General features: G+C 45.9%; 1 protein-coding gene across 4 annotated transcripts in view; it reads left to right on the top strand.

Annotated features, from left to right (window-relative positions):
* The first annotated feature begins 3,531 nt into the window (after positions 1 to 3,531).
* MBNL3 (muscleblind like splicing regulator 3) overlaps positions 3,532 to 14,423 on the top strand; it is a 115,490-nt gene continuing 104,598 nt past the window's right edge. For 3 of the 4 annotated variants that reach the window (XR_010919679.1, XM_067548016.1, XM_067548017.1), the window contains exon 1: positions 3,532 to 3,737. The gene's annotated coding sequence lies outside the window, so the exon portion shown is untranslated. The remainder of the gene's footprint in view (positions 3,738 to 14,423) is intronic. The other variant, XM_067548015.1, reaches the window with a different exon arrangement.

Here is a 14,423-nt window from a genome sequence, read left to right as displayed (position 1 = left end):
TTTTCCTACTGAGGATTTGACTTTTTAAAGGATGCCTTTTTTGTCATTAACCACCTCTTTTACTCTATTGTTCAGTCATGGTGACGTTTTTTTTGGTCCTCTGATTATTTTTTATAACTTGGTACATTTAATTTGAGCCACTATTATGGTGTTGGTAAAAAGTTTCTATGCAGTTTGCAGGCACTTCACTCTTACGACTGTTCCTTTTAATTTCCATTTAACTAGCTTCCTTATTTTTGTGTAGTTCCTCTTTTTTAAGTTAAATGTTACTGTGGTGGGTTTCTTTGGCACTTTCTCCTGTACAAAGATGTTAAATTTAATTACATTATGGTTACTATTTCTGAGTGGTTCAGCTATATTCAGATTTTGGATCAGCTTCTGTGCACCACTTAGGACTAAATCAAGAATTGCCTCTCCCCTTGTGGGCTCCAGGACTAGCTGGTCCAAGAAGCAGTCATTAATGATGTCTAGAAATTTCATCTCCATCCTGTCCTGAGGTGACATACTGAAATCACCCATTATTATTGGGTTTCCTGGTTTTGTACCATCTGTAATCTCCCTGAGCATTTCGCAATCTCCGTCGCCATCCTGGTTAGGTGGTGGCTAGTATATTCCTACTGCTATATTCTTATTATTCAAGCATGGAATTTCTATCCAGAGAGATTCTATGGTATAGTTGGATGTTTGACTCCTCAGTGTAAGTCCAGTGCCTTAACCACAAGACCATCCTTCCTTTTCTTAGGTCTAACACGTTGCCCTTGAAGTCAATGGGAATTTTCCATTATATTCTGTATTTCACACATTAATAAGTGCTTAATGTGTAACAGTGGAATTCTTACAGCTTTATTTGCCATATATAATGCTTTCCATCTTGATATGACTTTGCACAGATTAACTAGCCAATTCCAGTGACTCATCAGTGTGGGGGGGAAAAGAGGGACATAGGCTAAGTGACATGCCCTTGGTCACAGAGGGAGTCGTCAGAGCTCGGATTAGATATCAAGGTTCACGGTTCACAGTTCGTTGTTCAGACCATGCCTCTCTATTAGCATATTTTAAAATAAAAAACAGTGTTTTATTACAGTGGTGTCCACTAGCAAAGGGCCAGTTTGTGTTTGTCACACACCTTGTTTCCACTCTTTAAGCTTTTCGCTGTTTGCGCTTGCATTTGGCAAAACTGCAAACAACCTGTTGGTCTAAATGCAATGTTTTTTTCCATAGATGCATAGATTCCAAGACCAGAAGGGACATTGAGGTCATCTAGTCTGACTCTTGTATATTGCAGCCCAGAGAACTACCCCACAATATTTCTAGAGCAGATCATTTTGGAAAACATCCAATCTTCATTTAAGAATGGTCAGTGATGGAGAATCCACCATGTCCCTCGGTAAATTGTTCCAAGAGTTAGTCTTCTAATTTTGCTTTTTTATAAAATGTTATTTTAAAAAGCTCAGTCCCCTAAGTGATCCAGCAGTCAATATTTGCTGGTCACCTTGGGGGTTGTCTGTTAACAAAACAAAGCTTATAAAAGGCTTAATTTAAAAAAAAAAAAAAAAAAAAAGGGATTTAGGGCTTGATTTTCCAAGGGTCTCAATAAGAGTTGGAGCTGCGTAACCTCTAACAAGACCCGGCCCTTTTTAGTGTTCTGTGGGCTAGGAAATTAGCTTCTTGTTTCCAGTATGCAGAGCATGTACTATGGATTTATGATTTGCTCTCTCATCTGTTTCATATTGTATCTCTCCTATTGTTATCTAGAATGCCATTTTTTTACATAATTAGAATTGAAACGAACACAGCAGTGTTAAAACCATGGAACGGCTGCATTTCATAACTTTACAAATATTAATATGGCACAACATGGAGGATAAATATGTGGCAGAGGATGAATGGCATGGTTGCTTTTGTGTCCTGGGTGCTCCGTGAGCAATTTAGGCAAGCATGTTACTATGTCTATATTATATATCATTCCAATCAAATGGTGATTACATTTGCACCATTGTTCACGGTGGAAATGCACTTGTTTTTTAACAGTGAAAATAACATGCACTAATAATCTTTAGGGAAAATACTCCATTGGAAGAGTAAAGCGGCTTACGTGATAACATTAGTGACCTAGGAGAAGTTCATGAGGAATCTTAAAAAGACAATTTAGGGTTTTTTTTAAATGCTATTCATGCTCTGACACTGACAAAAGCAAGGAAGAAGCTTGACGGCTGCTCATGTGTCCTGCTCAGATCTAGCGGTGCAGGGATCTCAAAGCTGCGGCTCGCCCTGCAGCTCATGGGGTGTCTGAGTAGGGCTGTGCCTCCCTTTCAGTGCCTTCATCTCTCAGCCTCTCTCCCTTTCTCTTTGCACACTGGAGGAGCAGTTTGTTACATCAAGGACTCGTCTACACTTGAAAAATAAGTCAACCTCAGATGGGTCGACTTACAGCCACTGCTGTAACGAGGGTGGTGGCTGACGTCCACACGAGCGTCCTTGGGTTGGTGGAGCGCATGCTCACCAGCAGCACTTCACAGAATCATAGAGGTGGAAGGGACCCCAGGAGGTATCTAGTCCAACCCCCTGCTCACAGCAGGACTAACCTCAGCTATATCATCCCAGCCGGAGCTTTGTCAAGCCGCAGCTTAAAAACCTCTAAGGATGGAGGTTCCACCATCTCCCTAGGTAACCCATTCCAGTGCTTCATCACCCGCCTAGTGAAAAACTTTCTCCTAATGTCCAACCTAGACCTCCCGCCCTGCAACTTGAGACCGTTGCTCCTTGTTCTGTCCTTCTACCCACCTCAGGGGCAAGTGTGGGGAGCGGGGACCCCCCTGTCTCAGCTCCCTCACAGCGAGCTAGGCTGCCCGGCTCCCCACGAACAGCCCTGCTCCCCCCCATCTGCCATCCCGGCTGGGAGCCGAGGAAAGCTGACGGGAGCGTCTCCCAGCTCAGGCAGGACAGTGCCAAGGCGGCTGGGTGGGAGCCCGTGGCCGAGCGCCCCGGCTCCTCGCCCGCCCAGCCCCGAGTGGGAACCAGCAGCCCCTGGTCTCCTGGCCCAGCTGGGGAGCCAGCCGGGAGAGCAGGGCCTGCGGGGGCAGCTTTCCCCAGGGAGGGGTGACGCTGACAGTGGGGGGGCCCTACCCCGCTGGGTTTTATTGGGGGGGGGGGGGACACACGAGCTGGCCGGGCCCGGCCCGCTCTTGTCCCCGCCCGCGAGCCGGCGGGGGCCGCGCGCCGCGACGGTTGGCGCGGGGCCGGCGGGCGTTGGTTGGCGCGCGGCCTCGCCCGCCGCGCGTTGCCATGGCAGCGGCCGGGCTGCGCTGCCGCCGGCCCGCCTCGGGCCGGAGGAAAGACGCGGACCCGGCCGCGGCGCTGAAGCCGGGGCGGGGCGCTCGCTCGCTCGCTCGCTGGGGCTGGCACCGCGGGCTGGGGGCGGGCGTTCGGCTTCGGCGCGACGCGCCCCACCCCAGAGCTGCTCGCACGCAGGCACGCACGGCGCGCGGGGCGGGCTGCGGCGGGGCGCTGCTGGCTGTGGCTGCGCTCGCTCGCTCGCTGGCTGGCTGCTGCTGCTGCGCTGCTCGGGGGAAGCCCTGCCTGGCTGTAAGATGGCGGCATCCAGCCTGCGCCCCTGCTAGGAGCCTCCGCCAGCCCCGGCTCGGGTTCGCTTTAGCGCCGCTTCGGCTTCGGCCCCGGCCCCCTGGCATGCCGGGCCCCTCCGCGGCTGGGTCTTGCCATCGGCGGGGAAGCGCCAGGTAAGGCTGGCCTGGGGCTCGGCCGGCGTGCGTCACGGGCTGCCCGGGCAGGCGGGCAGGAGACGCCGCGGCGGGGCCGGTGCGGTGCTGGGGGGCGGCGGGGTGCCGGGTAGCACGGCCCGGCGGGGTCACCCGCCGTTCTCCAGGCCCGGCGGGCGGGGGAAGTTTGGCCTGGATCGTGTCTCGGCTGGGAGAGGAGCCTGGAGCGACACCCCCGGCGTGGCTGGGATTGGGACAGGGAAGGGGGGCTGGCCTGGCCCGGCCTGGCCGGGGTTGAACAGTCAGCGCCTCGCCCCGCTCTGTTCAGAGCCATGCTGGAAGCAGATGCTCTTTGCGGACTGCACCTGGCCCGGTTTTTTGACCTTGCTTTTCAGAACTGCCGGGGTCCTGTGTCATCTTGTAAGATAACTTCCGAGCAGTGTTTGTCTGCATTCACACCCCCTTCCCCCCCAACAAACCCTCCGACCCGAGTTGCTGAAAGTACTCCAGACAGCCTCTTCCCATTCTCCTTGGCTCCGGGTTGTATGCGGGATCTACCGCAGTATTCATGCAGACTTTTATGTCTGTACAAACGGCGCAAACTCTTGGATGGATTCTTGTCTTACTACAGTAAGGAGAGAGGCTAGGGAGAGAGTTTTTTTTTTTGGACTCCGGATTAAGACATGCGCATTTGTTCAGTCTCCCCACTGCACTGTAGTCTGCCTAGAAACAAAGAGCACGAACCCGTGGAAGTTGAAGTTGGCTCTGCAGTGTGCTGTTTGCATCGTTTGCTCTCGGCAGAGTTAATTCAAGGAAGCATCCAGAGCACTTTGTTTTCTTGTGTCTGCAGGTAGAGAGAGCCCTCTGCTCTGGAAGGCCAGTGTACGCATTTCAGAAAGCGTGCAGCCATGATAGAGGGAGATGGCAACTTCTCCCATATTCACGTTTTCTCCCTGCTGGTGACAGTTGTCAGTAGGTGTGCCTGCTGCCAGAGTGCCTGCTGTTTGCTGAATCACTGAGGAACCATGGCTTTCCAGAGGATACGTTCAGGGAAGACTGTCCCCAGATAGATGTTCGCTGAGGTATAAAACAAGTCAAGACGAAGCTGTAAAAGGACCCGTTAACATTTAGTAGGCTCCAGATGTAGAGTTATTCTACAGGGAAGGGAGCAGTTCTCTTCGCAGCAACATTAGGTGTGATGCAGTGTCATCTTTAAATCATTTAATGGCAAAATATGAGCTGCTCTAATGACCATCCCCTGGCGCTGAGGTAGTGAACGTGTCTCGGTCTGTGGGCCCAATCCTGCAAGCCTTACTCATGGGAGTGTTCCTTTTTCATGCCAGTAACCCCACTAAATTCAGTGCAGGATCAAGGGTTGCAGGTGCCAAGCGTTGAGTAGATGTGTGGCACCATACAGTGACGGGTAGTAGTAACAATACTGCAGTGTGTTTGTGTTGACTAGCATTCGAATGGCCGGGAGTCATGACTCATGGATTTGCCTAAAACCATCAGTTAGATTGGTTTGACTACATTGTTACAGGAAATCATTTTTGACTACAAGAAAATACTTATTGCTCTCTGGTACTGAAATGTTTTAGCCAATCTTTATGGCTTTAGCCTGTTGAGACAGTGAGGGTTGGAAGTGAATAACATGAGGGGATCAGAAAGTTTGGGATTTAGGATATATCAGGCAAGACTAAATTACAGCACTTACTGGACAAGTAATGTGATCCTATCATTAGAGTGAGGGAAGAGTCTATGCCATGTTAAAGCTATCAAGTGTCAGACAGAGCCTAAATCAAGCCTGGTTCTGCTGGGATTATACGGTAGCAGAGGCGATGCTGTTAAATTTCCATACAGCAGCTTCCCTGGGGTTGAAGAGGTGGGGTTTTCTGCCCTTTTAACACTCACTGTTGGTATTTTACTAATTGAAGGTAGTCCATGTCTGCCCATTATGGAGCGTGGAGGGTTCTTTAAATGGCACAGTGCAGTCCTGAGTGCTGTGGACTTGGTCACAAAAGAGGGCTCAAATCCTGCTCTCACAAACTCCCTGGAAAGGGCTGTGGGCCTGATTCTTCAGTCCTCACGTCGGTGTCTGCTCCTGCAGGCTTGCTCCTTCAAAGAGTATAAGGACTGCAGGATGCTGTCTTTAAAGTTGTCTCCTTATCCACTGGGATGGGAATTTGTTTCTCAAGAAAGAAACATGTGGGGACATGTGGAGCTGGTTTAGATGTGTGAGCTTCAGGAATCCTGGCGTCACAGGCCTCCACACTCAGGAGTTAGGTCTTCAGCTCTGTTCCTGTCGGCTGGGTAAAAGTCTCGGCAGTCTAGCATGTCGCCTTGTGTTTGCTGTGACTGTGTGACTGTCTGTTGTAGGAACCATTGCAATGTTATTACACACGTGCACGTTGAAAAGGCTTTGCAAAGCTATTGTGCATCGGCACTAGCCATTTCACAAGTGCTAATTTCCCCTGCTCATGCTCACTCTCTTTATATTAAGCCATTTTAAATTTGTGATGGCCCAGTAAAGGAGGAATAGTTTCAGAGCTACTGTGTATTTCTGCCTGTTTTAATTATTGACGGCTGCACATCCATTAAACCTTGCTACTGACTACAAAGCCCCTCCCTCAGAAGTTTTTAAGCAGGAACCCAAACTGATCTGAAAGTCAAGGAGCTATTATCTATTCCTCTCCTCTGTGCTTCCTGGAGCATTGAGCCGAGTCATGGGCAGTGACTACAGAGCCGCTCTCTGTTGCCCTAGGGGAAGCTGGTCCCTGCTTCCATCCCACCTCTGTCCCGTCCCCTAAGCAGAGAGAGGGAGCAGAGCTGATTGCTGTCCTCTTCCCTCAGCCTGCAACTGTATTCCCTCACTGCCTGCTGCTGAGCCAAGTGCCAAAGGGAGCACAGAGCCACCATGGAAGAGTAGAGAGGCCGGGGAGTGAGCTTTCATCAGGGAGGCTCTGCTGGTCATGCTTTAGAGAGCAGTGAGGTGGGGTCACCTTCACAAAACGGCATTGTGGGGATCCAGCTTTGTTATTTCTCGGATCAGTTTTTCTTCAGTTACAAACCACAGGATGATTTTCTAGGTGCCAAACTCTTGGGGATCTGAAAATGAAGCTGTTTTTCCCCTGCCTCTGTCACCAGGAGCAGTCTAAGGAGTCCGTTGTTGGATTCTGGCTGACAATGTGGCTCGTGATGCCCAAGGCAGAATAAGAATCCAGCTCACTCCTCTATCGCTTTTCTAGCTCTAACGGTAGTAAAAATGTAGCTTGATCAATGGGGCAAACATTTGTGTGACTCGCACACGCAGGCAGCAGATGCTGTCTTCACATGATCATTTTTCTGACCATAGCCACATTAGTAGCCATGTGTGGAAACCCAACAGAGTGTTAGGGATCCTGCACTAGCCAGTGAAATAACAGTTGTGTGCTCCGAGGCAGGATTTGCATACATCTGCATTTACAAAGGGATAGGTAGGAGTAGTGGCTCTTTTACTGCACTCTGAAAACAAAGTCCAAACGTCAGAAGAGAGGAGAGCTACCTCATCACAGACCTGACATCCAGTGTGCTGTCTCCCCAGATCCAGACCTCCAGCCCCCTTAATCGCAGAATTTGTTCTAGCAAAACGTTAGAAAATTTATAAACATGCTCTAAACATTTGACTGAACAAGCAAATAAGCTTAGAAGGGGCCAGCTATCCTATTTATTGGAGAATATGTTTTTGTCCTTAGTCATATAGAAGTTCCAGAGTTCAACTCTCTTTGAATTTGGCTATGTGCTTTCCATAAGTACAATTTCAGTGAGAAAATGCTATCATACTTTGGTAATTATTCTCTCTTACCTGGCAGGGAAACACATACCTCCTTTATATTGCATTGGCTTGTTTGTAACATTTTCCAAGTTTTTCTTTCTCTCTTTTGAATAAATGTGCTTGAGGTCACCAACCAAGGCGCACACCAAGTCTCTTAGACAGCCCTCTTGCCAGCACACATCCTGACTCAGGGTCTAACGTAAGCACACACTCAGGTCCCTTGCTTCAGTGGGACTTGAGCACGGGTTCAAGTGCTTTCCTGATTTAGTATCTAATTTGCGTCCAATCCACTGCAGCAGTGCAGTGATTCTTACATACGCTACCATTTTTCTGGTTAAACTCTCAGAAAGGGCTGTACTTTTACATTCAGAAGAGATGTTAAATTCCCAGACAACAACTAGTATGGGCAAATATTTTCTTCCCCAGCTTGATGTGAAGGACATTTCACGGGGCTGTTTCTTCCACTCTTACCTTGAGAAGTACCCTGTGGTTTGTGCCATCAACTTAAATTGGACTTCTCACTGAGTTACCTGAGTAAGAGTGGCAGAATCTGGCTGTATGCGTTTTAAAGAACACATACTGTGATATGCAACGGAAAAACTGTAGTCTTTAGGGATGGTATTTTATGTCTAAAGGCTTCTGAACACATAAAATCAAGGAGAATGCGCCTGTGTAATCCGATCTGCTCTTGAAGCCTTGCAGAAGGCTGCATGCTGCAGACATAAGCTGTGTCAATAAGAACTCTATTCACTCTCTGAAAACAGCCTCCTGATCCAGGTTTGATTGGCAGCCTTCCGAAGGGAGGGCCTTTTTTGAGCAAGAGCTTGGATTTTGGCGGCACTTCTGACTGACTTGACTGCCTTTTCTGCCTCCCATTTATTGTTCTTTCCTCGGTGCAAGAAACTTGGATTTCAGATCTGGAGGCTTCTTGGGGAGCAGTGGGAAATTTCATGTGACGATAACATGAGTGCAAAGGAGGTTTCCTTTCTCACAATGCAGCTCCTCAGCCAAAGCCTCTTGTAGGAACGAGAAGGTGAGAGATTTAGAAGAATATGAGGTAGGAGTTGAAATTGCCGTGTGTGAGAGAGACCGTTCATGTGCACTGCTCAGGGTGCTTTAATTACTGTATAAAGCACAAGCCCTTATGAAAGTAAGATATTGTATTGTGCAGAATATATATATTCATATGCCCTCATGCACACTCTGGATGGCTTTATACAAGCTTATGAGCCACCCAGAAAAGGGTTATGAGCTTAAGATGAGATTCTGCTCTCAGCATAAATCTGGTGTAACTCTGTTGACATTGCAAAATCAGTATCTGGCTCTTTTGGATTTTCTTTTTAAATTTCAGAAAATCTGGTTCTCTGTTAAACATTTTACTACCTGTTGTTTAATCATTTAAAATCTTGTAGGTTATATCTGCTTCAGCTAATAAAATAGTAGTGTAAGGCTGCATTGAAGCAGGATTTTAATTAAAATGTCAAATTAAAAGGCTTTAGTTTAGTGTGTGCTGTGTGCATAAATTGCAGTGTTTGTTGCAGTGTTTGTTGCAGTGTATGCCCAGTATCCAACATTTGTTCTGGTGAGCATATGAAGCCAGTGTATTTAGCATTCAATAAGATTCTTTCTTTTGCAAAATATTGCCAACACTCCTGAGTTTTGTTGCAAGTCTTGTGGCCTGTTTGGTGTTTTTCTCAAAGCCCCAGCTCCTGGAGTCAAATGATTGGGTGAGAAATTCAGCTCTTGTTTCAAAATAAAACAACAAGGAAAAAAAAGAAAAAAAAGTTTCTCGCTCTTGTGGTTGCAGAGTAAAGCTTGAAAATGTGACCAGTGTAACTTAAAGCACAAAACCAAAAGGCAAAGAAAAGGACACAACATTATTTATTTATTTAAATCTCCTGATTTTTAAGCCAACTTCATGACTAGTTGAGGCCTAACTCATGATTTTAAATGCTTGAGGTGGGCAGGGCTGGTACCATTACAAAAAGCCTGATTCTGATCTCAGATGTGTCCATACTGAGTCAGTGAGTTGGATTCTTAGCTGCTATGAATCAGTATAGCTGCATGGAAACTAGTGGAGTTCTGTCAGCTGATGCTGCTCTTTTGGTAGAATTTAGCCTCACTGTTTGTTTGTTAGTTTTTCCCCCAGTGATTATTTATTAAACATCCAAACCCGCTCTTATGGACATAAATATCAAATTCCCTGTTGGCTTTAGTGGGAGCAGGATCAGGCCCCGAGAAAACAGTATGCAGAACAGTCCGGGCAGTCATGAACTGTGACAAGCAATGACAGGAAATGCTGGTTTCCCTGCTCTGGCTCATAACTCAGTGAGGCCACAGCTGGGTAATTTGTTTTTACTTCCTGTTCCCAATCTGTTTGGGTCAAAAGCAGCAGTGTTTTTCCATATAAAGATGTTTGGCAGCAATAAATCTGACACCAAGTACAACATGTTTCTTACATTTCAGAGTCTCTGTAATGCAGCCACTGGCTTGAATTTGAACGGTGAAGCCTTTATTTGTGCTTTTAGAGGGCCAGTGTTACACTAGCATTTTTAAACAGCAGAAAGCTGAATATTTTGATTTAAAAACCTTTTAAACCACAGTAGGGGTAGGCTGGGCTGTAGCCGCAGCACAGGAAAGGGGCTCAGGAGGACTCCTTTCCATTCCGGCTTTGCTTTGGACTCATGAGCATGAGCGATGGTGAGCAAGTCCCAGGGGGATAACACTTCCTTGCTTCATGGGACTTCATTCATTCATATTTGTGAAGTGTGGAAGGTGCTATAAAAGTTCAGAGGATTTATATAATAATGGGCTAAAAACTGGGCAGTCTCACCAGGCAAAACTCCCGTTGGCCCATTGCTGTTTTTCTGATCAGTTAATGGATTGGTCATTAAAGTAGTTAGTAATAAAGGTTGGAATGCTGAGAAACAAAATTTCCAAGATTTGTTGATAGGGAAACCTCCCCAGGCAGATAGAGAACATCAGAGGATAGCTCTTTTTAAATTGTCCCTCTCTAAAAAAAGATATTAAACCAAAAATTGTACAGTACCCTGACTCCCTTTTAGATCTTTGTGGGAAGTGCATTCTAACCAGATAGAGAACTAGTAATTCTCTGTACTCAGGAACTGACTGAATAATTGGTTTGCAGGACTTTTCTAAGGAAGCACCATCAAGACCAGTAGGCTCAAACTTTAAACTGGTTTGATTAGTTTCTTTCATGTCACACTTCCAAAAGAGAGGCTTGTATCTTTGTTAAAATCTCAACTTGGGGGACCCAACTTTGGGGCCTTGGTCAGAATTTCCAAAGAAATATTGTAGAAAATATTGTAGAAAATTTGAATTTAACCCCAAAATATTTTTCACAAAAAATATTTCATCCAAAAAAATTGTTTTAACCTGGTCTGTTCCTAAATTCTGGCTTCTTCCCATCCTAGACACAGCTACAAACGAAATCATATTTGGGCTTGCTGGTCAGTGCCACTCCACAGTTCCAGATGTTAATTATCTGATTTGTTGAGGTTCAGAACTGTTGGTCACACAACATGCTCCACCCGCCTAAAAGCCCACTCACAGCTCCAAGTAGTCTCAGTGTGAATCAGGGAGGCATTGAGCAGCTGTCCTCCACCTGTCAGATACAGTCCATGGCCTGTGTTACCAGATCCTATTCCTATATGCAGGTATGTGGTTCTATGACATCATCTCTGCCTCTGCTGGTCTGGTCGGGTCTTGGTGTGAAGTTCACTCTTCACCACGGCTGTTCCAGCCTCGTCCAGTCCTGCAGAACGGGTGCCCGCAGGAGTCAGAATCTCCTGGTGGGGAGAGGGGAACCTTGGATAGATTTCCTCCTCCCAGCAGTAGAGCTCTCCATTAAGGCTGGACACAAAATAGATTTCCCATCCCGTGTGAATTTTTGAGACTTTGAATTTTTTCCCCCATATTGAACTGGGATGAAAAATTGAAATCTCTAAAATTTTCACAAATGAAAATCAGATTGGGTCAAACTGAAACATTTTGGTTTGATTTTGACCTTTTTTATTTAATTTTTTTACCCCCTTATAAATTAATTTAAATGTCAAACCAAAAAGCATTTGGATCTGAAAAATAAAACTGTTCCCTTTCAAATTTTTTTTATTGATTTTTTTTTTTAACAATGAGAAATTAATTAAAGTCAACCCCTTCCTATGAACAGTTTTGGTTTTGACAAATTGGCATTTGTGATTGAAAAAAACATTAATCAAAATACTCCTGGTGAGCTCTACATCCTGTCTCTCAGGCAAACCCACATCTCCCCTACCCTTGTGGAGCTTGATTTCCATGCCCCAACCAGAGTCCACTGCCTGTACAGTCAGGGTGACCCAAGGCCTAGCTAGTACAATTCCTGTGCTCTTTCGTGAGTACACTCACAATCACAGTCTATTATCACTTCAGCAATCAGAACATAGACAAATGCCGACTAAAGCAACATAACCCAGCATGTGGAGTTATGGGTATGCAACACTATAAGTCATGTAAATGAGGCTGGCCAGAGCAGGCATCCCTCCTTTTCCACTGGAGGGGCTTACGTTTGGGTGGGTGAACTGCAGTGATGCAAGACTTTTCTGAGCATGCTGGTTCTGCAGCTGTCTTCCTGCACCTGCCAGTCTTAGGAGTAAGAGAGGAGTCCCAGAAAGCTCACCAAGATCCTCCACATTGCAGAGCAGAGAATTGACTACAAAGATGCCATGCTTCATTTAAAATTTGCCCTTTGGAGTCAATGCACCCCAGCCTGATAATCTAAGTGGGATAGCTGCAAACCCCTACTGACATGAGTAGCCCTGTCCTGCTGATGTCATGTGAGTAGGGATTTGCAGGACTGGGTTCTGCAGGAGTTGTATTAGTACCACAGACACCAGGAGCAGTACTTGGTGCTCAGATGTGAAGGTTAGAATGAGGATTCTGTTCTGAGGTAGCACATCAGGGAAAGATATGACTGTAAAAGGACCCTGAAATCTACTTAGAGGCACAGGATGGTCGTTGGTATGTCTAATAATTGGCTTATTTGCTTGCTGAACAGTGTGCAGTGTAGTTAGATTTCAACTTAAAAGCAACCAGTATTTGCTGCTAAGGAGACACTGGGATTTGTAAACCCAGCCCAGCAACGGGATTTGTAATTGACTGTATCCTAGCTTCCTACGTCAGATGGAAACAGGGCTCCAAGCCATTGTAAAATACAGAAGCCATTGGAATTAGAAACAGCTTTTAACTGAGGGCTCAGTTCATGGCCTGCCACTTGCTAAAGCCCAGGTGACGGAGCCAAAATGAGGGGGACAGGCAAATTATGAATACAAGAAACCTAAATTACTGGGGTGTTTCTCCTTTGGGTCTTAGAGACTCTGTACGACCTGTTTCTCTTTGTTTTTGTGGTAAATAACATTGAGGGGGAACCAAATTTGTGTGGCTCGTCACTGTAGGGCTAGAATGCATGTCCGGCAAAGGAGGGTCAGTCTCCATTGCTCTTGTGATGTGTGGCACACTGTCAGTTTACACAGACTTCAGCAAGATTTCAGGGTGCTCAGGAGCGGCGGTAGGAATGCTCCGCGAAGTGCAGGATCGAGCTGTTACTGACAGCGGTTTCACTCCTTGCAAGAGGTGGGTTGTGTTGTTTTTAAAATAGAAATCACAAAACTATGCCACTAGTATAGTAACTTATTGATTAATAAGAGTCGTGCTGAATGTAGCTCAAAGCAAGAGCTCCCTCAATGTGTAGCATGCGAGCAGACCATTCTGGCTGTGGTGCCTTTTTGATTTCTGTAGGGCTTTGCATTGGGACAGGCGGGATCAGGACCCTGCTTTGGTATGCAGTGCTTTGCAAGATTGTGTGCAGTTACACACTTTAACAACTCACTGCTCTGGTTCTTTTAGTAAAATGGAGCTGGAAACAAATGTGAGAAAGTTTAGTGGGAATATTTGTGATTTTTTTTCAACTGCAAACACCTGTGGTTGCTTATCTGTTTTTCTGATGTCCTTCATTTCAGCACTCTGGGCGTTTCCATCTGCAGTAGAATGCTGGGATGGAGGGGTCACAGCATGAATTCGGCACCTTCCTATGATGAAACGTTGAAACAAATTTTTCTTTTAAAAAGCAAATCTGCATTTCTGGGGGTGACTTCACAGTTCTCACTACACTCCAGATGCAGTTTGCTGTTTGTTGATGTACGTTTTCAGATGAGTGGTTCCCAGGGGGTAAGGTGGAGTAGTGAGTTAATTAGGTTCTAGATTTTCACCACTAGTAACCTGGATTTACAATCTGATTTCAGTCACAAGTGAAATGAGTTTGTGGTCTCAGTCAAACTCCTGTTTGACACATGAGTACATTACAGAATGATGATCATGCCTATCAAGTGGTACTGTATATACAAAACCTGGGACTGGCTTGCACTCATGGTAGGGCCTTTCAGTTTGTCCTTCAGTGAAGTGAGTAAAGTTTTATGTTGGTGGTGACACTGCCTGCTTTCCAGCTTGCTGGGTACAGTTTTTTTTATGAGAACTTTGTTTTAAAAAAAATCATGTGGCAAATGCTCTTACAGGAAAAGAGGAGATCCGGATTGAAATTAAAGTGGAAACAGTTAAAATGAAAATAAAACCCACCAAAAACGAAAGTTCCCCTGCAGTTCTTGTGATAAACAGGGTGTCCTTGTGGTTGTGTCTGAGATTTAGATAATGAAACAGACAATAAATAAACTACTAAGTAAACCAATCACTGAAGCGGTGGATCAGGCCCTCAGATTGACATCAGGACATATTAGCATTTTAAGCCAATTTAAAATTGAGACTTTCCTTGGATTTCTCTACATGGAATCTCAGGTGAGTGATTTCAGAGAGCAAGTCTATTAAATCCAGTGAGTGGTACAGGGATT

The sequence above is a fragment of the Emydura macquarii genome, unplaced genomic scaffold (assembly GCF_026122565.2).
Source record: "Emydura macquarii macquarii isolate MOO-44397 ecotype Brisbane River unplaced genomic scaffold, CSIRO-AGI_Emac_v2 contig_1253, whole genome shotgun sequence".
Lineage (NCBI taxonomy): Eukaryota > Metazoa > Chordata > Testudines > Chelidae > Emydura > Emydura macquarii.
This window is presented reverse-complemented; position numbering and strand designations above follow the sequence as displayed.